Consider the following 25,272-nt stretch of genomic DNA (forward strand, 5'->3'; position numbering starts at 1 on the left):
AGTGTTCATGCTGTCAAGGTAATGAGAGCCATCTGCAATCCATTAAAAACCCATGGGTGGCGTAAGCCAGGTAACCTTGTTGACTAGGTTTATGTAGGCCCTTGGGCCGATAGCCTAGTACCTACCTATGAACCTATGAACAGGTAACACTTCTCTGTACTCATATTTGCATAGCTGAAGGTGTGTGCATATAATCGTGTAGGTCCTTGCACTATGGTTGCATTTCCTTCACTGTGTGTAGATTTTGGTATTCAGGAATGCTAATGATTTCACAGCTTATTTGCATACTCACAGAGCTCACAGGTTGACTCTGCACTATATGAGGATAATGGTGTAGGAAGTGTCCTTGCATCATACTGGAGAGACTGTTTTGAAACACAGAGCTAAATACTGGTAGAATAGCAGGACTTTGAGTGATTTAACTAATTTCTACAGTGCTGTATTGTCAAGGTATATTGCCATTTCTTAAATAATGCTTTCATTTTGACAAGTACAAAGGTGAAATGCAGTGACTGATGAAGGGTATTTGTATGATTTTAAGCATTTACATTCATCCCTTACTTTTGATGTAGTCATTTCTGCATTTCTGCAGTTATGCTACTCAGTGCTACATGACAAGTGTAATTTCATTTTTATGCTGTGTTTTCTCACTTTTTGCGCATAATGGTAGTGTAAGTGTGTAGGGAGGACTGGTGCTATTATCTGTGTTTGCAGGAAAAGGAAAATGAGTTTTGTTTGTGTATTGCTACTGTACTGGACTCCACAATGCTGGATAAGGGTGGTATAACAGTTTGGTGTTACTTATGTAATGCTGCACTGATAATTGCTTTATTGTTAATGCAGACATGTATTGCAAAGTTTAAACCTGTGTTATCTCCATTACAGAGGTATTATACAATCTATGCTGATAAAAAGGTTCAAAATATACTTATTTTTGTGTTTTGTTGAGGGTGGTGGGGGGATTGGGGGGTTAGATGGGGTTGATGTGGGTATGTGTGATTGGATTGGTGGGCACATACATATGTTGATAATAATATTTTTGTTTTATTTGCAGTTTCAGTACTTTGCTATCACTAATGCAGGTATATATTGTTTCCTTGTCCCTGTCTGATGCTATCAGAACACAGCCACTTCATGGTTAAATAAAGGTTGTGCATTCTGACAGGCATCATTGTTCATATTTATATGTGCCTGGGATCATAGGCTTTGACCTAGGTATTGATGTTTGACGTCCTTTGCTTCTTAGTCAGACCCAGGGCATAGTATGCACAACTCAATCTGCAAGCACCATCTGCACTGGTGGCTCTCCTTTAGACTCTTCATCTGTACCTGCTTCTGCTGCTGCTGGCCCTGCCTGTGGTCCTTGAAAGTGTGGAATTGCACCTTATTGTCCCTGATGAAGTTGTTTCCTGAGAATGATACTGTCTGACATGGCAGACACTGTAAGTATTTCAGCACAGGTGCCTGAGTTATACTGTAGTGTACCTCTTGATGTGTCTAGACACCAGAACCTTGAATTAAGCAAACCAAACACATATTCTATAACATTCATTGTTTCAGCATGTGCCTCATTGTATCCTTGCCATGTGGAGTTGTGTAGGTTTCTCATCAGTGTCATGAGTCAGGACTCCAGTGCACAACCTGCATCCCCCACTAGATGTCCTTGAGGGATGTCACCCCCTACCAAATCTGGTGTACAGTTTACACATTTGGTATATGTGTGAGTTCTGGAAACTGCCTGGGCCTGCACAGGCACTATACATGATCATTTGGGCATTACAGGTAACCTGACAGTTTATGGAGTGGATACCTTTTCTGTAGATTGTACCGCCTTCCCTGTTCTCCTGGTAGGAGTTTTATTTCCATGTGTGTGCAATCTATGGCCCCAACACTTTAGGGAAGTGTGCTTCTGCAGAGCTTGCCTGTATGGTTCTTGCTCTCTCTTGTGGGGATCATGGGAAACAGATATGCTTTCTTGCATGTAGTAGCATTGCAGTTAAAAACTGATGAAATATTCTAGAGGGAGATGCCTGTGACACCCCTAATATATCCCTGTGAATCTCTGGAATGTACCAGAGACTAGTATATGTAACAGTAAACACACCTTTTTTTTTTTACAGTGGGATGGATTCTTTGCAATTTCCCTGGTGTTTGAGGTGGGAGTGACAGAGGTTGCATATTTCCTCCAGTGTTTCCTTGTTCACCCTGTATCTATCAGCATTTTCTGTTTCATGCAGTCTATGGTATGTCAGACTGGGTCTAAACACTCTTCTTCTTCTTGCCAGAGGTCTGGCAGCAGAAGCACCCTGATTTAAAGCCTGCTGCACATACAGCATAATGACAGTAACAGCAACCCCTAACATATTTTTATTTTCCTAAGTGTAATTGTGCATGTATTTCAAAAGGTTTTGGTGTATATAGCAAGAGCCTACTCCAAGTGTACACAGTTGCTTTATAGCTTCCTGAATAGCTCTGCTGTATCGGATTGGTTAATTATCATGTATTTTGACTCCTTATGCTTTAATTAGCATATTCTGCTGTTTAACATTGTTGCATAGCTTCACACATCATGTAGAGCCACTTAATGAATACCAAATTATGTGCTATCTTGTTAGTGGGACTGCAAGAAGCCAACCCAATCACTATGCCTTGTCTAGCTGTTAATGAATCCCAGCCTGAATTGTTGAATGCGTTATCACTCTGCTTGCTGCATTCCGGCTACAGGCACTGTTTTGCTATACAGCTGATTGCTAAGTAGCATAATGCTTATAGGCATCAGCAATCTGTTAGTTTTGCAGCTGTACAGGCAAAGTAGCTATGATGTATTGAATAGAGGTTTTTTCCCCCCCAAAACATGTAGTTACAATGGAAATTGCATTAATTCTTCATGGCTGAATCTGCAGCTTTGTATTTAGATCTTTTGTCAATCAATGGAAAAGTGGAAACATTTTACTCTAATGTAGTATCTCTAATGCAAAAAACGTACTGTCTTAATGCCAAAAATAAACACAAGTAGTGTGTTTTTTAATAAACACAAGTAGTGTGTTTTTTGATTTACTCTTTGTATGTCATAAAATTGACTCACTCAACTCTTATCACAGTTATTGTTTGTAAATTATATATGTATACAGCCATTCATTATTATGCATTTTATAGCCAAAAAGACTATATTGGGTACTTCAAATTAAATACTGAGAACAAATGTTTGAAAACCTCTGCACAATCCCACTGCTGCTTCTTTTTATAGGTAATATCCAGTTTTCTCAGTTTAGCTTCCTTGAAGAACAACAGTCTTAATACAGTAGTTATAGTCCCTATAAGCTAGATTGTTATCTTCTTCCCGGACATCTGCCAACTTCCTCAGCAGAGATAACCTCCATCTCACTTGATCCCTTCTCTGTAAGTTCTAACATTAGTTGCATGTAGCATATTCATTGCGCAGGTGAAATGTCCCTGTTAATTAATGAGGCTGTGTTAAAAATGCTCTAGTTAACAATGGACATAGTCCAACATTTTGTTTCTAATGATACTTTGTAGCATTTCCTAGTGCATTTTTCCTCCAAATATGGGAGCCTGTTGGCACTCTCACTTCAGAATGAGCTGCATTCTTCAGAGTGAGTTACACATTTCCAGGAGAAGCATAGTGTCTCATCTGACCTCCTATGTTCACCTGTTAGATCCATTGCATCACTTCCATTGCATACATTAAAAAGTCTCTTTTCCTCCTGTATCACCATCTCATTTCCCCATTTACACTGCTTACCCTGGTGTGCAGACCTTCTAATCATCTTCACTAGAATGTCACTCTCAGTATCCATAGCGATGAGCATTACAATACAAATACTGATGACAGACCAATTTAATGGCCAGCATTCTCTGGATGGCTTTCTCTCTTCCAGGGCCATGTAGTTTCTTCACTTAAATCTACATCTTTCATGTTTAAAAAGTCTACATTTTTCTCAGCAATTCTTTGTGTATATGCCAACTTTACAATTTGGTATCATGTATATGCGTTCTAGGGATTGCAATTTGTTTTGCATTGCTCCCCCACTACTTTAAACATTTGCTAATTAAAAGTGCAGTTATCAACCAAAATTCAGTTTCTTTTCACAGACAGAAGCTGTACATCATATCTGTGGTATCTCAAGGCAAATCCTCACTGATACGTTAAATGTTCTTGAAAAGCCATAATAAAAGTATTCAGCATTGTCATATCCAGTAATGTGTCTTACTATATTACATTTTGCTAGTTATTGGAGGTACTTTATTACCTGCACCAACCCATACTGTACCATTGTAATTCCATTCACAATGAAAAAAAAAAATTCTAAAATACATAATGATGTCCATCAAAATTATTAGCTGCAATAATAACCCAAAGGAGTCACTTTTTTACCATTTCAGCAATGACATGGCAGTGGTCAGATATATTACATCTCCCATTGTCTCTATTGTATATTCCTGCACCTACTGTATTGCTTGCCTGCATTTTTTTTCTTCCACTGTTGTACCTTTATCCACAATCCAAAATAATTTAATTGTAGAGGACGTTATCTTTATCCAAGGTCTCAGCTGCAGGCATCTCTGCTGATATCCCATTCTATTTTAGAAAAGTAGAAGTGTGGAAAGATGTAGCTAAAGGTATGTCCCTCTCTACCACCACTCTCAGCCTTTCTGAGCTAATAGGTATTCAACCAGTTCTTGAAACTGTGGAGTGATCAGTGTAATCTATCAGTGGAAATGAAGTTTCCATACCTTGACTGATCCAAGAATGCAAGCAGTCTACTCCTTACATCTAGAAATAATCTAGGGAAAAAAACAGTTATAAATCAAGTTTTTGAGCACTTCAAACAAAATAGCCATGTCTTCTGTGGCCATCTTCTTTCATTGTTTAAGCTGCTTCTGTCAGTCTTAGGGTGTTAACATGTCCACTGCTTAGTATAATATCCAGTTAAAGTACTTAATGAACATTTTTTTCAATAAGCTGGTGTTATGGCTTTGTTCTAAAAAACATTTATATGTTTCAGTAAATCAAATGAATAAGACTTGCTCCACAATTGCAGGAACAATTGAAAATAATAATAAAATGCTACTCAAGTAAGTTTAGTAAGCAGAATAAAAGAAAGCAGTACCACAATAAACAGACACTTTATTTTAAGGATTAGGCAGTCCCAAACAGTTGCATGTATAGATAATGATGTGATTAAAATTCGACAAATACATTTTATAACAAAATTTAATTATGTAGTTGCAGCATATTATTAAATGATCCTGTTGGAAACTTTACATTCCCTTCTTCTGTGTCGAGGTTTGCAAAGGCAGTGCTATAACCCAGCATTTTCTTTGCATTTTACCCTCCTTTCTAATTAGTTCCAGAACTGGCATATGGTGAACTATCAAAATTTGGACAGCAAGTATCTTTTTCAATTAGTGCAGTTAGTTAAACAGATGGATAGTCAGATTAACAGGCAGACAGACAGACAGACAACTGGAAAATGTACCGAACCTTTTCTGTTAGTAAACAGGTAGTTAATATGAATATACCAGAATGAAGACAGGGCAATTGCGTCAGCATACCGATCTATACAAGCAAATGCTTACACCAGCAGATATAAAAGCATAAAAGAATACAAAGCGTAAGTAAAAAACTAAAATACACCAGTATGTGATACCGTTAATTCATATAAAATGTAACCTATCGCTAAAGGCACAATGCTACTTGCTGTATAAAATGCAGTGCAATATATATATATATATATATATATATATATATATATATATATATATATATCACATGGCATCTGTACAACAGAGATTTAAGATTTTTGTATGAGAACCATGTTTAATAAAATTGTTCATATTTACTGTGCCTTCATAATGTGTCTGAACAGATGTTAGATGTTGCTTCTGGTTATCAAAGTTAAAATGTATGAGCCTGTATTTATGCCTGAAGAGTTTCACACAGTACACGAGAGTTGAATTAATTATTTGTGGTCCTGTCATTCAAGAGGGAAATTAAATGACAGTTGGCTGATGAGGCAGGAATTAACATTCTTGGCTGTAACTGAGAAGTTTCCACTTTGCTTACAATACTTTGTGTTTTGTACACTAATCTGACAGCTTGACAAAAGTGACCAGCTCATTTTGCTTTTAAAAGAGCTAAGGTGATCTCAGTTCAGAAGCAGAGTGTTTCTGGCATTAACTGCTGGCAGTTATAGTCTGTATTGTTGTGTGTTTTGTATAATGTATAAGGATTGTGCCTAAGGGTCAGTTTGTGACTGAAGGTAAATTCTGTAGACAGAAAGAACAGGTACTTGTAAATGATAATCATTAGAAAGTGTTAGTTCCCACACAAGGAGACAGCTCCAGAAACTGCCTTGTGGTTATAGACTTTGGGCCTTCTACTGCAAATCTTTGCCATGTTCTCAAATATTTAGTATCTGATGACAGCCCAGGCTCTTGTAAACCATTTGGCACGATAGAAGGGGATATAATTTTTCAGCAGTATTGGGTAGCACACAGCACAAAGATAAGATCTGAAATATACTAACTAAAGTCTGTGTTTAAAAGTTCTTCATAACTGCTACATTTTAACTAAATTGCAGCACTTCCGTCAACATACATGTCTGAATCTGTTTTTGTGCAGATGCATTGGCTTTGATTTTTTTCACTGTTGATTTAAAATGTAATCCAGAAAATGTCATTGTAGTCTTCTTCCAACACACACACACACACACACACACACACACACACACACACACACACACACACACACACACACACACACACACACACACACACTGTCAATAAATGCAAGGAAGCTTTAAAGCTACACCACTGAATTATAAAACTGGAGACATCAGAGGGTTATGGTAGGTACTGTAAATATCCATCATATGGTACTATTCCACAGCAAGAAATCCACTGACTTTGTGTTGTTGACGTATAACATTGAAAGAGATTTAATTTTGCACATGCAATCTCTACCAAATATTATTGAATAAGTAGCAAATGATTACAAGCACAGATCTTTCATTTGCACCACTTTACCACTGTCTTAACAAAACTTTTGTAATTTGCTGATGTTTTGCAACTGCCTATAGTGTACTTTTGTGTAGACTGGTGACTATTAGGTATGAATGGATGGTTAATGTCACATTATTAAAATCACGCTATCCAAAGCACATGTAGTTGATTAAAATTTGCCAGGTATAAATTCAGACCATGATATTTATTTATTTATTTATTTTATTTTACATTTGTTAACCGGGGGTGTCTGACTGAGCTGAAAAGGCCCCTTTTCAGCAGAGGCCCGGGGAGAAAAGCTCCACCCAGAAAAAATTACAGATACATGTAGATATTTAAACATGATCAGTATACACACAAATTACAATAGACATGTTTTTACAGTGGTATGCAGCACATCAACAGTTACAGTGGAGAGAACAAACAATAAAATATTAATTTAAAAATAAAGGTAATTAACAGATTTGTGGTATACAGCTGAAATTTGGAACATAGGTAGAATACATACATACTACACAGGTACAGTACATACATTGTACATTAGTCAGTGTTTGTGAGTAAGAGTGAAAACTATTATCAAGTACTCTAGGTTTAGTATGTGTACCTTATCCACTTTCACTACCCTGGGGAGCAGTCATGGCACTGCTAACTTTGCTTGAGATGTTGCCTAATGAGATTTTTAAAGGAGGCTTTGGACGATGTGTTTTGTATGCTAGTGGGGAGAGAGTTCCATTTTTTAGCCACTGAACTACTATATAATGTGTCTCCAAAGCTATTGTAGCTGTTGGTGACTTCTAGTAGTAGTTTGCTTGATGATCTAATAGGCCTTTTGGCTGAGTGATGTTGCACTAGGTTTTTTATGGCAGGACACATTGGGGAGGTAATAGAATGACAGAGGCAGAGCTGATTGTAGGTTAGGAAGTTGGGCAGTTCAAGCCAGTGGATCTATCTCAAAGCAGTACAGTGATGATTTCTATATGAGCAATTTGCAGCAAAGCAGGCAATACTGTTATAACAGGCTTCCATTTGGTAGAAAGATATTATATTTTACTTATATAGAATATTTTGTCACTGAATTTAAATATTATAAAGCTATCAAATTAACTACTGACCACAAAATACTCTAAATCTGTTCTCCAGACATGGAAACTGGTTCTGGGAGTTTTGAATTAAGATATATAAGTAACTTTTGTTTTTTCCTTTAAGTTTGGAGCCATATAAATATTAATACTTTCTTAAAACTTGATATTATGCTGAGTATGTACAGGCTGTACATAGTGTAAATAGTTGCTTTGAAGTCTACTGCATGCTCTTCTTATCTAAATATTTATTTTCTTTTTTTCTATGTTTTTAAACTTATGCTGTGTGTCTTCTTATAATCTTCATATGCTTGAAATGTTTTTTTCAGAAAAAACATTTTTCCAGCTATAAACTAAGATAGCAGTTGTTCAAAGTGGACCAGAAGTCTATAATAGTCACATTTCAGGTAAAATATACTGTAGTTAATTATATGATAATTCTAGGAATGGGGCGTGTAACATCTTTCCCTCAAAATAGGACAGGTTATTTGACTGTTACCTTGTACTGCCTCGGTCTGGCTAAGTAATATGTTTGGAAGTGTGTTTTAGATGCATTTTACACTGACATTCTTCATTTTACATTAGTCATGTATATTCATCATGCCAAATCTAAAACCTGTGTCATTACTAATGTTACAGCCTTCAGCCATGTGGAATGGCCATTGTCTTCTACTACTAAGCTAAGTTAAGTTGTTTTAATAACAATGTATTACACACACATCAGATGGAATGAACTTAAGCATGGAACCACAGAAAGATGAAGTGACTGCCGGCTTTGATCAGTGTGGCATAGTACAATAGCTACTGTCATAGGTTCGCATCTCCAAAACTCATATCTTGATCCTGACTTCTATTCACTGATTTAGGAGTCTGTGTTCCTGTGTCTGCATGGGTATTCTCCCAGAACTCCATTTTCCTGATATCTTCAAAAGACAGGCTGGTTGATTAACTGCTTTAAATTGTCTATGCTTATTATGTTTACTTACTTGGTCTAGATCTGAAAAGGTCCACAAAAATCAACTCACTTATCAGTTCACCAAATTCTTAATTAAATAAATGATACCAAGATGACACATATATATATATATATATATATATATATATATATATATATATATATATATAGATCATAGCTAAAAATTAACCACATTGACTGGCATATCTGCTTAGCAAATTATTAAATGTGGAATGATGCCAAATGAGGCAAAAGAAACCAACCAACAAAGAGTAACACAATGTTTAATTACTGCATTTTTGATGAGATTAAATGCCAGTTGATGTGGTTAATCTAATTCCTAAAAAGAACACTCTCTGTTTCAGTGTCAAGGAAATAAATGCTTAGTGAGCCATTCATTGATATTCAATAATAATTAGGGTTTGTTAAACAGTTTTTTTCTTGCCAGAACAGGATTATGAAGGCAAGCAGGATATGATCTGAACAGACAATCTGTGCCATAGCAAAGAAAGGTTTGTAGGTCTTTATACAACAAGCGCTTTTCATGCATTTCACGTGTACATAAACTAGGATTGTGATACAGTGAATGTATTGGAATAGTCTAGGTTTATATTGCACTATAAAATGGTCTATTAATGGATATATTCTAATATTATTGTCATCCTTTCATGTAATACCATGCATAATGATTAAAACAAAAGATACTAACATGTGAAGATATTTTGCCAATGGACACACTATATGTAAGGTGCATTCATTCTTTTGAAACATAAAGACAACAGGATTACAAAGACAAGGTGTTATTTAGCAGAATCCTTTGCCTGGATGTAAAGATTAAGGATTAGTCACAAACAAGAGCCATTTTGTAGAAAAGAGAATGTAACACTTAGAAGTACTCTGTTGAAGCCCTTCGGCAGGAAAAATGACATTCGTCTGGAATAATAACATTTTAAATCCTTACTTCAATGAAGTCTCTCACGGAGTACTAGTTACCTAATTTTTTAATCAAAGAGATTTAAGAGTGTCATTTTTGACTTAAATAATCATAAGGGTCAAAGTAGGCTCACCTGTCAGTTAAATGTCCTGGCTTACCTTCTAGTACAATGAAAAACTAAAAGCCTCATTCATGGCTATACAAATCAGGGATTAACATATATATGGCTGTCACATAGCAAAATATTCAATGGCAGAGGTACCTTGATATCTGAGCAAAAGAAAATAATTCACTGATAATTAAATGCAATAAACTGTGTATTTTTATAGGTGAGACTCCAGATGCCTGCATATAAATGGTACTGATTTGTATTAATTTCTCAGATACAAACAATTACAGAAGAAGGAGGATTCACAAAGCCAGTACGGACTTAACTCCATGGCACAGAAGGATAAAGCCCTGACTGTGACCCAGGCAACTGGGATTCAAATAACTGACCTTGCAGTGGAGGAGCAGGGAGAAAAGAGATGAATGAAGTGGCAGAACCTGCTTACCACTCTCATGGAGAACATGGCTTATATATATCCTCAGGGGCATATAATAATACCCATTTGTCAAATAGGTTGGCCCCCTGGACACAAAGTCCCTTTACAGGGGAAACCTGATAGCAAAGTCTGGTTAAGTGACTTGCTTAGGGACACACAGATGACAAATAATGGCTGAGGAAACCAAATCCAGCAGCACAGAAACTACAGTTTACAGCCTTAATGCTCTCTGCCACCTGCTATGTGTAAGGTCCAACTTACCTGGTGAAGAACAAGGAAACAGCTAAGTGGAACCTCTGTGCGGGTGGAAGAGATGTCTCATGGATGTCAACTGCTTGAAAAAGAGGGGGCAGTTCAATACTGATGCTCGTTACAATGCCCACCCTTAGAGGTGTTACTAGGTAATTGCAAGAGGTAAGGCTTATGAGTTTCATGCAACTGGCACTGATGAAAGACTAAGTAATCAATGGTCTACCAAAACAACAAGAGGACAATACACACTGTGATATTCTTAGTGATGACCACTGGGAAGCTATGCATACAATAAATGTTTCATGGGTACACCTTATAAACTGCACCCACAGTGACACTGATGCACATCAACTGCCATCAGTATCTCGTACACACACACACACACACACACACACACACACACACACACACACACACACACACACACACACACACACACACACACACTATAATTTCCCAGCATAATCATGGAAACTGATAACATGCATGTTGCAGACAACTTCAGAATGAATAGGATACATACATTGATGTACAAAGGTTTCAAATAAAAATATTTTTAAATAAATATCACAGACTAAACTATATACAGCATAAAACATTTAGATAAATATAGAAGAGTACAGCGCTACAATGCAACATTGAAATGTAAACTTCTGGCTGTCATACATGGATCGGGGAGCATATCAACTGACTGCCTAGACATGGAGTGGACATGCATAGTTCCAGGCGAAGCATGGCAGGCCCTGCAAAGATATTGCTGCAGATGCCACCTCCTATGCCTATGTAAGGCCCATAGCCACAGATGTTGGGAGAATAAACAAGGGGGATATACTAGTGCAGGCCTAAGTAGCAGAACTATGGGAGTATGGATGTTATGTCTTGTCAGCCAAGAAAGGATGGTCCTTGTGGATGATGATGACCTTGCTGATGGAGCCATGCAGACCATGATGCTTTCTGCCAGAATATTATTGTCATCCTATAGCTGTTGAAGACCATCAAGCAACTAATAGTGCATCACCCACAAAGAGATGCAGACCAGAGCTTCCAATTCTCCTGGCTACTTGAAGATGTTCATCTGTGTCTGTGTTGACTGAGAAGAGCCTCTCAAAATGGGCAATAGCTTGAAATTCTGAGATTTGTATGTGTTAGTCCCAAAATACAAAAAAACAGGAACTCAAACATTCAAAGTTTTTATTCAAATGGCAGAACATAAGAGCAAAGCTTTCAGATTACATCAGCTCTTTCTAAATGCAGATAACACATCCACCTCACCCAACATTTATAACAGAAAAAACAGTTACTTAGTCACATGATTTATTCAATTAATTAATATAAAACAGCCCTATAGAACAACTAATAAAATGCAAAAAAATAATAAAAAACAATATACAAAATGTCAATACAGCAGCAATGCAGCATTATATAACATCTCTGTTTAGCTTCAAAACAGGTTTAACAGTATTTCTTGTGTTTAAACCTGGAAGCTTATCTGCCCTGAAATAATTTATCCAATTATGCTCTGCAGCCTCAGTTCTTGTTACAAGATTTCCCCTTCTTATGCATTTCTTGACCTTTTGCATTATTCTGAAATTAAAACCATCCTCATCCCACATTCTATGACATGTCCGCTTAAGGCATTCGTTTGAAACCTCCTTCTTATTTCAGAATGGTGGGAGGCTATTCTTTCTTTCAACTTTTGATTTGTTTTCCCTATATAAAAACTATTTCATGCAGCACAGGTTCATAAGTTCATAGGTGTGTACTAGGCTAGTGGCCCTGGAGCACTTACAAGCCTTGCCCAAAAAAATCTTCAGTGACACTGTGCCACCCGATGTTAGTTCACAGTGCCTCTATGCAGTAGGTCAACTGGAGTGATCCCTGAGGTGAACTTTCTGTTACCCATCCACTTGTCGAGATTTCTCTTGAAGGCTGGCAATATATACTAAATTATCAGTATTGCATGTAGCAAAAGTGCCAAATTTAAATAATTTGCAAGTAATGGGGTGCACAAACGAAGTATTAATATTTATATTCTTACAAAATGCACAATTCAAACAGGGGATAGTACCTTTAGTATTAATTTTATTAATAACTGTACTATTGGTAATGTCTTTATCACACAATTTCTCCTTCAAATTTCTTTCTTTCTTAAAAGGAAAAAAAGGTTTTTCTCCTACTATTTACTTCATTTCAGAATTGGAAGTCAATATAGGCCATTTTTTTGTAATGATAGACCTAACCATATTAGTGTGTCTATTATACCTAGTAATATATCTAACCATATTGACTGGATCTTTCTGTCTGACCACCACTTTGTCAGAAAAATATGGCTTTCCTCCAGTCTCACGTTCACCCATAATACTATTAGCATTACATTGCATTACGGTATTGAGATATCCCCTAGACTGGAAATCATTGGACATAGTGTCTAACTCAGTTAAAAATAGTTCATATTTTGTTTTACGCCTACTTGCTCTAAAAAAAATGATTTTTGACAACACTATTAAATACATATTTAGGACGCATGCTAGTATAATGTAAAAATCTAGTTGTATGTACATTCTTCATTTGAATAGTAGTAGTATCAATCAACTGTCCATTTTTTAATAAGGGGATACCAAGAAATTCAATCTCAGTATCAGAAAACTTTAAATCAAAAGTTAAAAAAACAGCAGTGGTTTGCAAATGATCAACATACGGTCTCAATTCTTGTATATCACCTGACCAAACAATAAATGTATCGTCAACAAAACGTTTATGATACATTAGCCATGGCTCTTTAAAACTTCCTATTTCCTAGTCATCCTATACAAAATGCCTTTCCCAGCTGGCAAGAACAAGGTTGGCATAAGTATTTGCCACAGGAGTTCCCATAGCCATGCCTAATTGTTGATGATATAGTTTCCCATCAAATAACAATACTTTATTTTCTAAAAGTATATCAAGCAGCAGACATATCGTACCAATTCTTGAATGGGAAAAAGAGCTATATTTTGTTATAAATTCTCTTACATACTGTACACCCCTATCATTTGGTATGACTGTGATTTGAGATTTAATATCCAAAGTCACAAACATCCAGGTACTACTCGTGTTCTTGTGTTTAGTAAACCATTCATATAGAGTTAACAAAAAGTCATTAGAATCCTTTATATAACTCTGGCTATACTTTAATAAGTCTTGTTGTTGAGTCTCCAAATATTTAGATATCGCTGCTGTAATCCATTGACTAACAGATACTACAGGCCTCACTGGTGGAACTTGTATATTCTTATGTATCTTTGGTAATCCATATATAATAGGCATCACTGGATTAGATGCATACAAATAATTAGAAATGTTTGGCATTATCGAACTCTCCATAAGTATGTCATATAGATATGATTTCACCTTATATATAATCTCATTCATTTGTATAAAGGAAATAGGTTTAAATGTTGGAGCATCAGATAGCAGAGCATACATCCATTTAAAATATTGGTCCCTATTAATAACCACTATCTTACCACCCTTGTCAGTTTGTTTTATTACTATACTATTATTTTTACATAAATTTACGAATGCTTGACTTTCACCCTGTGATAAATTATAAAAACGGTCATCTTTACTATTAAAATATTTTTCATATATTTGGTCTTCACATAGCTCTTAAAATGCTTTCGCTAGGGGTGTACTGTTAAGAAGAAACACACTCCTTCTTGCCAGGAGTAAATGGTCACTACTAGTTGTCTTATATAACAGTTTCAGCTCAATATTATACACAAATGAATGTAGTTCCATTAATAAATCATTAACTGTCCCTTGCACTGATGGTACGAACGTTAAAACTTTGTCGAACAGTTTCAGTTCATCAGTAGTCAGCACATACAGTATTTAGGTAAATTCAGTACATTCAAGCCAACAGTGTCTATTTGCTGTTGGTTTTGCTTATTTGTAACAGGTCCTGGTCTCAATATTTGATTCCCTACCTGAGGTCCCACCTGTGCACGAGTGGTTACTGAGCACAGGTGGGAATTCAGGTCCTGGTCTCAATATTTGATTCCCTACCTGAGGTCCCACCTGTGCTCGAGTGGTTACTGAGCACTGGTGGGAATTCAGGTCCTGGTCTCAATATTTGATTCCCTACCTGAGGTCCCACCTGTGCTCGAGTGGTTACTGAGCACAGGTGGGAATTCAGGTCCTGGTCTCAATATTTGATTCCCTACCTGAGGTCCCACCTGTGCTCGAGTGGTTACTGCTGTCCATTCTCATTGATAGTCCCTTTCTCTGCTGCTACTGCTCTCTCATTGTAACTTATTGAATTCTCCCTGGTAATAAAAAATGCCATTCATTTCCATTATCAGTGGAAGTGTGTCGGCATCTGCAGAGAATTTCCATTGCTGTTTGAAAAATTAGTTTGTACATTTTGAGATAAAGGAGCAGCTTCTTCTGTAGAACAGAAGGTGTCTAGATCACGTACGGCTTCACTGCATCACATGGGCATGTTATTGTTTTCAGGAAGTGACGAGATGGATGGAGCTATTGGTTTAGATGCTGACATCAACTACTTAGAGGTCCTTGGCCAATGGAATACATGCTGCTGTTGAAAATTATGAATATCTCAGTTTAACTTACATTTATTTTGTGTCAATCAGCTTTTCCTCATACAGTTTAATTTTCTCCAGCATTTTATTAAATTCAATAGAGACATTAGGAAATTCTGATGAGTGTACCAGTCTGTCCTCAGAAGACTCTGTGTCTTTAGACAACTCAACTTCTATTTTTTTCAAAATAATTATTCATTAAACACATGCAGTCAGTGCCTACCTTCAAATTCAATTCCTGCCATTGTTTTAGCAACTGTAGATGGCTATTACCATAGGTTACCATGCTGCATTGCTGCTGTATTGTCATTTTATATATTATTTTTGTTATTTTTTTGCTTTTTATTAGTTGTTCTATAGGGCTGTTTTATATTTATCAGTTGAATTAATCATGCGACTAATTACCTGTTTTTTCTGTTATAAATGTTGGGTGAGGTGGATGTGTTTTTTATCTGCATTGAGAAAGAGTTGATGTAACTCGAAAACTTTACTTTTATATTCTGCCATTTGAATAAAAACATTGAACGTTTGAGTTCTTGCTTATTTTGCTTTTGGTTATATTTGCATTTGGGACTTATATTTGGTACTTGTGGATTTTCTTTGGACTTGTTATCTTTGTTCCTGGTACCATGTTCATTTATAACCAGCATTTGGATTTACAGCCCATTCCTTCTCTGGATATATGGCTAATATTACTGGCGCTACTTCCATTCAGAATCTTCTTCTGGTAAATGAGAATCCTTTATTAAATGCTTTTTCCAATAATGACAGTAATTATAGAGTGAACTCTGTGCCCAGTAAAGCATGTAATGAACTGGGGTTAAATCCCTGACTGTACCTCACATGACCCATATTTGGCTACAGGCATGGGAGATGGAGAGTCTTGGGAAGGGAGGATGGCAATGAGTATTATACACCAGCTTACCCATCCTTCATCATTGAGGAGGCACCTTGGCTCAAGGCTTTGGTGACATGTGCAAGATTACATATTTCATCCACAGCAAGGACCCTAGCATGTCCATGCTGGACATCCATGCTGCCCATGATTCACCACTGTGCAGACGAAGCCTAGCATGTCTATACTGCACACCCATGCTACCCATGATTCACCAATGTGTAGACGGAGCCTAACATATTCATGCTGTACACCCACAATGTCCTATTTTTTTATTAGCCTGCTTGCAGAAAGTGCCTGCTTCAGAATTACATTTTGAAGGTATTTAATCCTCAGATTCCAAGAATCTGGAATATTCATGTCTATACAGACCTTTACCTCATTTCTGAATAATAGTCTTCATTTTTCTCTGTGTTATCATTGTGTTATGGTTTACAGAAATGCTTTTTTAAATCATTATATCTAAAATCTTCAATATGTTTGCATCTGTCCTTACATACAAAATAAGACAGAGATGTGATGAGTTAGCACTAGCTGGTTAATTAATGTGATGTGTCAGTATGTATACTAAATATATTGTGTTTCCAAAAATCTGACTTATTGTATTGTATAAAGTGATGCATAAAACCTGATTTTTCATAAAATAGTCTAGAACTTACACAATGAATTACTGACATAGCCAGAGTTTTTTTTTTTTTTTTTTTTTTTTTACGTAAGTAGTGTTGGAGTGTTGATAACATTTACAACACAAACAAGTTTGCCTCATAGTTTAAAATTATAAATGCTACAATACCAATTTTGTCAAAGATATCTCTAGAAATAGATTAATGTATAAATAATCCAGCCTGCTGCATTTACTGTCTTCCTAACAATTCTGTTTTAAATGTTTAAATTTATTAATGGGATTGAGTGTAAAATAGTTTATTTTTTAATGTGGCAGTTTGTATCAAATAATACAAACATAAGGGAAATAGATTTTATGGAGTTAACACAAATATTACTTCTTTACTAGAATGACGATTCAGCTTTAATTCTAAGTACTGTGCTTTATAGCTTGAAATTGCATATGTATATTTCATTTTATATGAATTATTGTTAAAACAACATAAAAGTCTATTTACTGTGTTGAACCAATCGATGTTAATGAAGATTGATGATTTAATGCTTGTTGAACATGAAGGGCTTCAGGTATGAATTACTTTGATACATCAGCTTAGATTCAATGGCTCTGACAAATTTGTTTAAGAGAAATGATGCCATACCTGTACCTTTTAATTGTTTATACTATTGTTTACTAAATGAAAATGTGCTTTAAAGACAAAAATCACAATTTTAGTAATTAATACATGTTAATATTATCACCTGGTAGTACATATAAGTACAAGTCTGTTATCTATATAAATGATGGTATACATAGTTTTCATATCACATACACATTCACCTTCCAAACAATAAAAAAACAAACATTGTAATTGTTTTCTTAAGGTTAATTTTTCTAATTAACTTGTCTACAAGCACTACACTTCACATCTCAGAAAAATATCTTATATTTTAACAATCATTTGTGTTAATTAGCATTTGATACTAATCTCACTTTAGACTAACAGCAACATGTAGTAGTAGTCAGCCTCTATGGTATCATTTTGTTATCTGTAGTTTGATGAAATGCATACATTTATTATTCCTACATAAAATTGCAACATCTTTCTTAAATATGAACTTGTGTTTTATAATGATTAAATACAATTTTCTAAGCTCTCACACTTATCAAGGGTACTAGAACTTGTCAGAGATTTGGGATGCATGGCTAGGCTTAAAAAGGCCTTTGTGGTCTTTAGCCTAGTACACACCTATTAAGCAATTCCTTATGTTTTTTGCTGTTCATATTTTAAATTCGTAACTGTAGCCATTCTGCGGTGGTGCAGCGGTGGCGTTGTTGCCTCACAGCAAGAGGTTCTCCCGTTCGATTTTTGGCTTGGGTTGGGAGTGCCTTCTGTGTGGAGTCTGCATGTTCTCCTTGCAGTCGAGTGGGTGTTCGAAAGACATGCGTTGAATGGGCGTGCCTTCATTGAAGGTTGGGTGTCGGGCTGGCAACTCAACACTATAAAAACCAACTGCCAATTATTAGTGGACTGGAGTTCTACTGTGGCGACCCCTAACCGGGAAAAGCCGAAAGACAAACTGTAGCCATTGTTGTACCTTTATATGCTTGTTTTACAATAAACTCTTCATAAGGACTAAACTACATACATTCATTGCATCATTAATAACCTGTATTTTAAAATATCTTATAGAAAACACATTAAAATTCTCTATAATTTTACATAGTAATAGCTCAAAAGTTATTCATTCACTACACATATAAGTGGTGGTACATTCTTCTGCATAGATTTAAACAATGGTAATTGAAAGGTATTCACATGTACAGTATCATAATTAATTGTGGCAAATACATGATTTCAATTTATGTAATCAATAATTAAATCAAAAGTTGTTTAAGACAGCAGTAACATCTGCTATGGCTAAGTATAAATTGAAATTATCTAAGGATAGCAACTGCATTTTTTCTCTTATGTAAACATAATTACTGATCTAAAAAACATTCTCTGTATATGAACAGAAAAAAGTAAGTAATTGCTTAATAGGTGTGTACTAGGCCAAGCTATGTATTGGTCAGCTGGGCCAATTGCTCATAATATCCAGTAACATTTTGCCAGAATTGAATTTGCAAATCTATGCAATTTCTATTTTGCAGATATTTGTAACGGCACCTGTTCTGAGAGTTCAGCATATACTGTTTGCCCTGAGCTTAGTGGAACAGCTGAAATCATGACATATATAGTGTCTTTATCTTTGAATAAAATTAAGAACAACTATAATTTTTGGCCAAATAATATCCCAGGTTGCTTTATGAAAAAAAAAAAACAGTAATATCTATTATTTCATCCCCAACCAATACTTTCAGTTGTATTTTTCTTTTATTTTCTTTTTTAGACATTTTTTATTAAGTTAACATATTTACAATATATACATAGAAAGAAAGAAATTTAACATCACATTTGTTATACAAAGATAGGATTACATTGAATTATCAAGGTAATCTTATAAAATTAACACATTAAGAGTCTGGTATTTCAACAACAACATTTCAAGGTTATCTCAACCACTATAAATCTTTTTATGATTTATAGATCTTATTCTGATCACTTCTTTTTCAGTTTTAAATAGTACTGATATTAAATGAAAAAAAAAATGATCATAAGAACTGAATTCAGTTTCCAACTTTTTGTAATAACTTTTCTAGCAACTGTCAAGAGAGCCCAAAACGTTTTCCTCTTTGGCTTTTACAGATACAGGAAGTGGAACATTCATTAGTATTACTGATCTAGTTAAAGAACAATTATCAGACCATGACCTCTATTTCTTCCCAAAAAGCATTTCATTTTTCACAATCCATAAATGTGCAGCCAATCAGCTTTTACATCTTTACTACATCTCCAACATACTGAAGAAGTCATTTTACTAAACTTAGATATTGTACAAGGAGTAACAAACATCCTGTGCATATATTTCCACATAGAAATGTTCCAGTATAAACTTAAAGAAGTTTGACTAACTGATTTAAGTAACAAAGTTTCATGTTTACCATCTACTGAGCCACTCAATCCACCACTATCTAAATAATTTCAGAACTTTCATCAAAACTATTATTATTATTTATATTTAACTTAAATAACTTGGACAATTTTCCTTTGTAGGTCAATCTACCTTTGATAATAGCATTCATATAGCCATATAATGGGGAATAGTGTTCTCTTCCTCTTTATTCATATTGTCCACAAATTTTATTTCTTACTGATGGATAACATTAACTAGTTAGCAGATTCAACCAACTTATATTCTTATATTGTATATTCTGGAGACTTAGCTTTTTCTTTTTCAATGCAGTGAAACCATAATACTAATCCATTCATTTTTAGTAAATGCATTTTACCATTGTGTACATTTCCTTAAATCTAGAGGTATGTGCAATGGGAAAGTACAAAAATATCCATTTTGATATTAATGGAGTTTTAAAAGCATGTTTCTTAACTGTTTTAGGAATTGATTCCATATATGCTGAATCTAATGATTGAAATGTATTTCCTTCTAAGGTAAATTTTGTTAACCAGATGAAAGGATTATTACATATTTCTAATTGATCGTATTGAATAAACTTTAAGAATTGAGTATAATCTACACCTAGATGGTATTCCATTGACTAGAGTAAGTTAAGTCTATCCACAAAATAATATAATTAAAACATACAACAACAAAGTAAGATTCTATGTGAGGGAAGCTAGCACCACCTAATTCCCATAATCTATGATTTCTACAAGCAATTATCAGCTATTTAGGATATCATAAGAATGAAGTTAACATTTTTTCCATTTTATTTAAAAGTTTTTTGTCAGGAATTAAAGCTATTGAATTCCCCCCCCCTCTCTCTCTCTCTCTATATATATATATATATATATATATATATATACACTTGGGTAATATAATCATTTTAATAAGTACTAACCTAGCTTCAAAAGTAAAAAAATAAATAAATAAAAGTAAAATATATATATGTATATATATTCAGTCCATTTTTAATAAGAAGTAACACAATACTTTTTCAAAATTATTGTTAATAATCTTACTCACATCTTAATAGATGTTTAATCCTAAATATTTTAGTTATTTTCCTTCCCAATTATATTTATATTTATCTTTAAACTTACTTATAATTGATTAAACACTAAAGTTTCAATTAAATTTCAGCAGCGATACCTCTTGAAACTGTTTCAATTTCCTCATCTGTTTCTTTGACTTAATAATTTAAATCTTTTATAGTTATTAAAATATCATCTGCAAAAAGCTGTAGTTTAGACTGACAATCTCTGTTAATTGTGAATCCTCAATGTTTTCATTGGTTCTTATGCTGAAAGAACTCCAAAAAAGAACAAACTGGTAAAATAACAAAAAAGCAAGCAGGCTGTAAGTACTCCAAACCACACTATTTATTGTGAGCGCTTTCATCAGAGACAATGCTCCAACTTCATCAGAGAAAAGAAAAGACAACAATTAACCACTTTATATACTTACAATAGATGCAATTAAACCAATCACAAATTAACCATCAGTAAATTACATTCACTAATTCATGTAGGGTTATAAAAGCATCTAACTCCATTGTGGCAACAGTAAACAATTCAACTAATACAAGATATCTTCCCCATGTACAATATGTATGCTTAAAACTATATACAAAACATATCAGAAACCTTAAAATAAATACATGCATATAATAAAAAAATATATGTTAAAGATTAAAAATTAACAAGGTATAATACCCTTTCAGCTAAAATACTAGGGGAGCTAAACACATAGTTGATACAAGTGTGGGTAATTATAAAGTAAAAATTAAAACTTGAATTATTTTTACTTAATTATTCCTACATTTAAAAATGCAACTTGTGTACATGAATATATATATATATATATATATATATATATATATATATATATATATATGTGTATGTGTGTGTGTGTGTGTGTGTGTGTGTGTGTGTGTGTGTGTGTGTGTGTGTGAAAAACATGGTCCAGTAGACAAGTATATATAAATGCAACCTTATTGTAAATATGACACTGACTGTAGATAGGCAAACAAAGGCCAGTGTGACACTTACTGTAGAAAGGCATACAAAATATACTTAAACACTTAGTTAGAAAAACTGAAGTGCTGATGCACAAGCTATAGGCACTACCTAGCAAGTGCTTTGCTTTTTATGCTATTAACTAAGGGTTTGATAACTAATGCAAATAGTAGCGGGGAGAAGGAACATCCTTGCTTTGTGCTTTGTGCCTTTGTTTAAAGTGAATCTTTGGGAAATGTAAGATCCAATTTTAACTTATGCTTTGGAGACTCTATACAGTTTTTTTAATATTCCAATAAACTATTCTGAAAATGCAAATGCTTCTAAAGTTTTAAACAAGTAGTTTCAATCTGCAGACTCAAAAGCTGTCTTGATATCTAAGCTACTTAGGGCCAATTTATTGTTCATTCATTTCACTAAATCAAAGATAGTAACTACCATTTTATATTATTGTACATTAATCTATTGACTATAAATACTGTTTGATCTTTATTAATTAATCAGTACATCTCTTAATCTTGTATCAAAAATGGAAGTAATTATTTTATAATCTACATTTAATAATGAAATAGTTCTGTATGAGAAAACTAACTTATTATCCTTTCCTTGTCTAAGTATAGGTGACATTAAAGAAAATGTCCGTGAGGTAGGAATTATTTTGTGACTCTGAATTATCCTGAAAATGTCATTCAGTAATTCTAAAATATTTAATGGATTTAGACTATATAATTCCATACTTAAACCATCTAACTCTGGAGTTTTACCATGTTTCCCTTTTTTTAAAGCTTCTTTAACTTCCATTAGGGTAATAGGCGTATTCAACACAGATATTTGTTTGTATCCGTGGCGGTGCAGCGGTAGCATTGTTGCCTCACAGCAAGAGGTTCTCCTGTTTGATTCTCGGCTGGAATGCAGGGAGTGCCTTCTGTGTGGAGTTTGCATGTCCTCCCCATGGTTGGGTAACATTCAAAAGACATGCTTAAGGGCGTGCCTTCGTTGAAAGTTGGACATCAAGCTGGCACCTTGGCGTTCATGAAAAATCTACTGCCAATCATCAGCAGACCGGAGTACCAATGTGGTGACCCCTAACCGGGAAAAGCTGAAAGACAAAGAAATTTGTTTGTCATTAAGTTTATTAGTAATATTTTTTTTTTAAATAATTGTCAATTTTGCAATCATCAGGATTATTAATTTATCTTTACTAAGATCCTCATGGAATTTTTTAATAATATTAAGCATTTCCCCTGTGTCTGAAGTAAGCTTATTACTGTGAAGATTTTGGATATTATTGATTTGTGCCCTTTTGTTTAGCATCTTACAACTAATCTATACAGATTTTTAAGTAATTGCATAATTGTGAAATTTTTATTTTCTAAAGCTGTCTTGACTTTATGCGTTAAAACTGTTTGACATGTTGTCATTAATTTTAATAACTTCTGTATTATCTAATTTCTTTGTTGTTCAACCCAAACTTTGTGTTTTGCATCTTGTATTTCTAACAACTTTTTCCCATTATTTCATTTTGTTCCTGGAGTTTCTTCTGATTCTGTCTTTAAAATGCATTTTTAAGAAGTCCCATCCCATATTATGACTTTACTAACCTGACCATATCATTCAAAAATAATCAATTTGTTCCTTAAGGTAGCTCTTAAATTCTTTTAATTTCATCACATTTACTAGGATTCTATTAATAATCTGAAATTTCCTTACGTCCATTACTATATTGATACTTAGTGCATTATGGCCAGGTAAAGGACAAGGACTAGTTTTAAAATAATTTACTTTATTAAGTAAATCTATAGAGACATAAAGCCTATCAATTCTAGTTTGTGCCCCATGCACATAAGAATAATGAGTGAAGAACAATGACTTATCTTCTGCTTTAAGTAGTAAATCAAATAAATTATTATTACTAGTCCATCTAATTAGTGTTTTAGCTGATGCCAGTATTTTAGCTTTCTTCTGTTTACTTGTATCTTCTATACTAGTTATGGAGATAAAATGCCCTGTTAAAATTAAACTACATTTCCAATGACTTAGTAGTTAGTTTAAGCGATCTTTAAGTACTCTTGCACCTATTCTAGATATCCAGTAAAAAATTAGTGTATAGAGTTTGCCGTTATATTTAATTATTAGAAATGTATACATTCATTTGGGATCATTAATGGATTCCATGACATTAGATATTACAATAGATTTTCTCCAAAGTATCACAGTTCCTCTCCTCTTTTGTTAAAAGAAGTGGATGATAACATTTCATAACTTAAGTTATTTAAATAATGTAAATCTGTATCTATCAAGAAAGTCTATTTCAAGAATATAATGTCTCTTTTATTTAATTTTACATATCTCATTAATGATTTCCTTTTGTTGCCATTATGTAATCCATTTACATTAATAGCTAATAAACTGAAACTATCCATACTGTGTATTTAAAACAATTTATTTTAAAAGACAATATGGCACATTTATCCACCATGTTAATTTAATTATATTTAAGGCTGTAATGCGTTTTTCTAATACTGTCTTAATATTCCACATTTTTTATTCTTCCTTTCTAGAAACTAAACTACAAAAACTCATAAATAACAAAATAAAAGTGTACAACTGTAACTATATATATTGCTAATAAAATATAACCTACCATGGATACCAACATTTCTATCTGACTATCAAATAGACAAACTATTATACTATCACTTTACTTGCCAGCACCTAAAAATTCTTCAAAACAAATAAATAAATAAATAAAAATAAAGTAAAAAATATGGTGACTTAAAAATAATTAATATAATAATTATCTGTAGGTCAAACATAATAGACTATTAATTTAGTTATACATTTAAAACTATTTCCCTCATTACTACATACAAGTTTAATGATCTTCTTCTATTAACCACAAATATTAAATAATCCAACAAATAGTATATGATATAACTATTTATGTAATACTAGTATACACTACACATTAAATATTCCTAAATTATTAAGAAAGTTCAAACATTATTTATTATCATTTTTATTATTGTTATTATTTATTTATTATGTTTTATATATTTTATATTAAAAGTACATTTTCCAACTCTCTGTGTTTGGATTTTGGATTATTGTTCCTTTACTACCTACTTGGAATTTTGCAATTTTTGCCACTGCTCTGCTTACCTGTGTTTGGTTTTAGTCTGATTGATTTTTCTTTGTACTTTTTTTTTCTTGGATATTCCTAAATTATTCACTCTTTCAACATTATCTCTAGATATATAATAGAGTGGGAACTGAAGAGATAAAGGCACATGTAAACTTCAGGCTGACAGGTAATCATACC

This window comes from Protopterus annectens, chromosome 2.part1 (genome assembly GCF_019279795.1).
Source record: "Protopterus annectens isolate FY-2018-M chromosome 2.part1, PAN1.0, whole genome shotgun sequence".
NCBI lineage: Eukaryota > Metazoa > Chordata > Ceratodontiformes > Protopteridae > Protopterus > Protopterus annectens.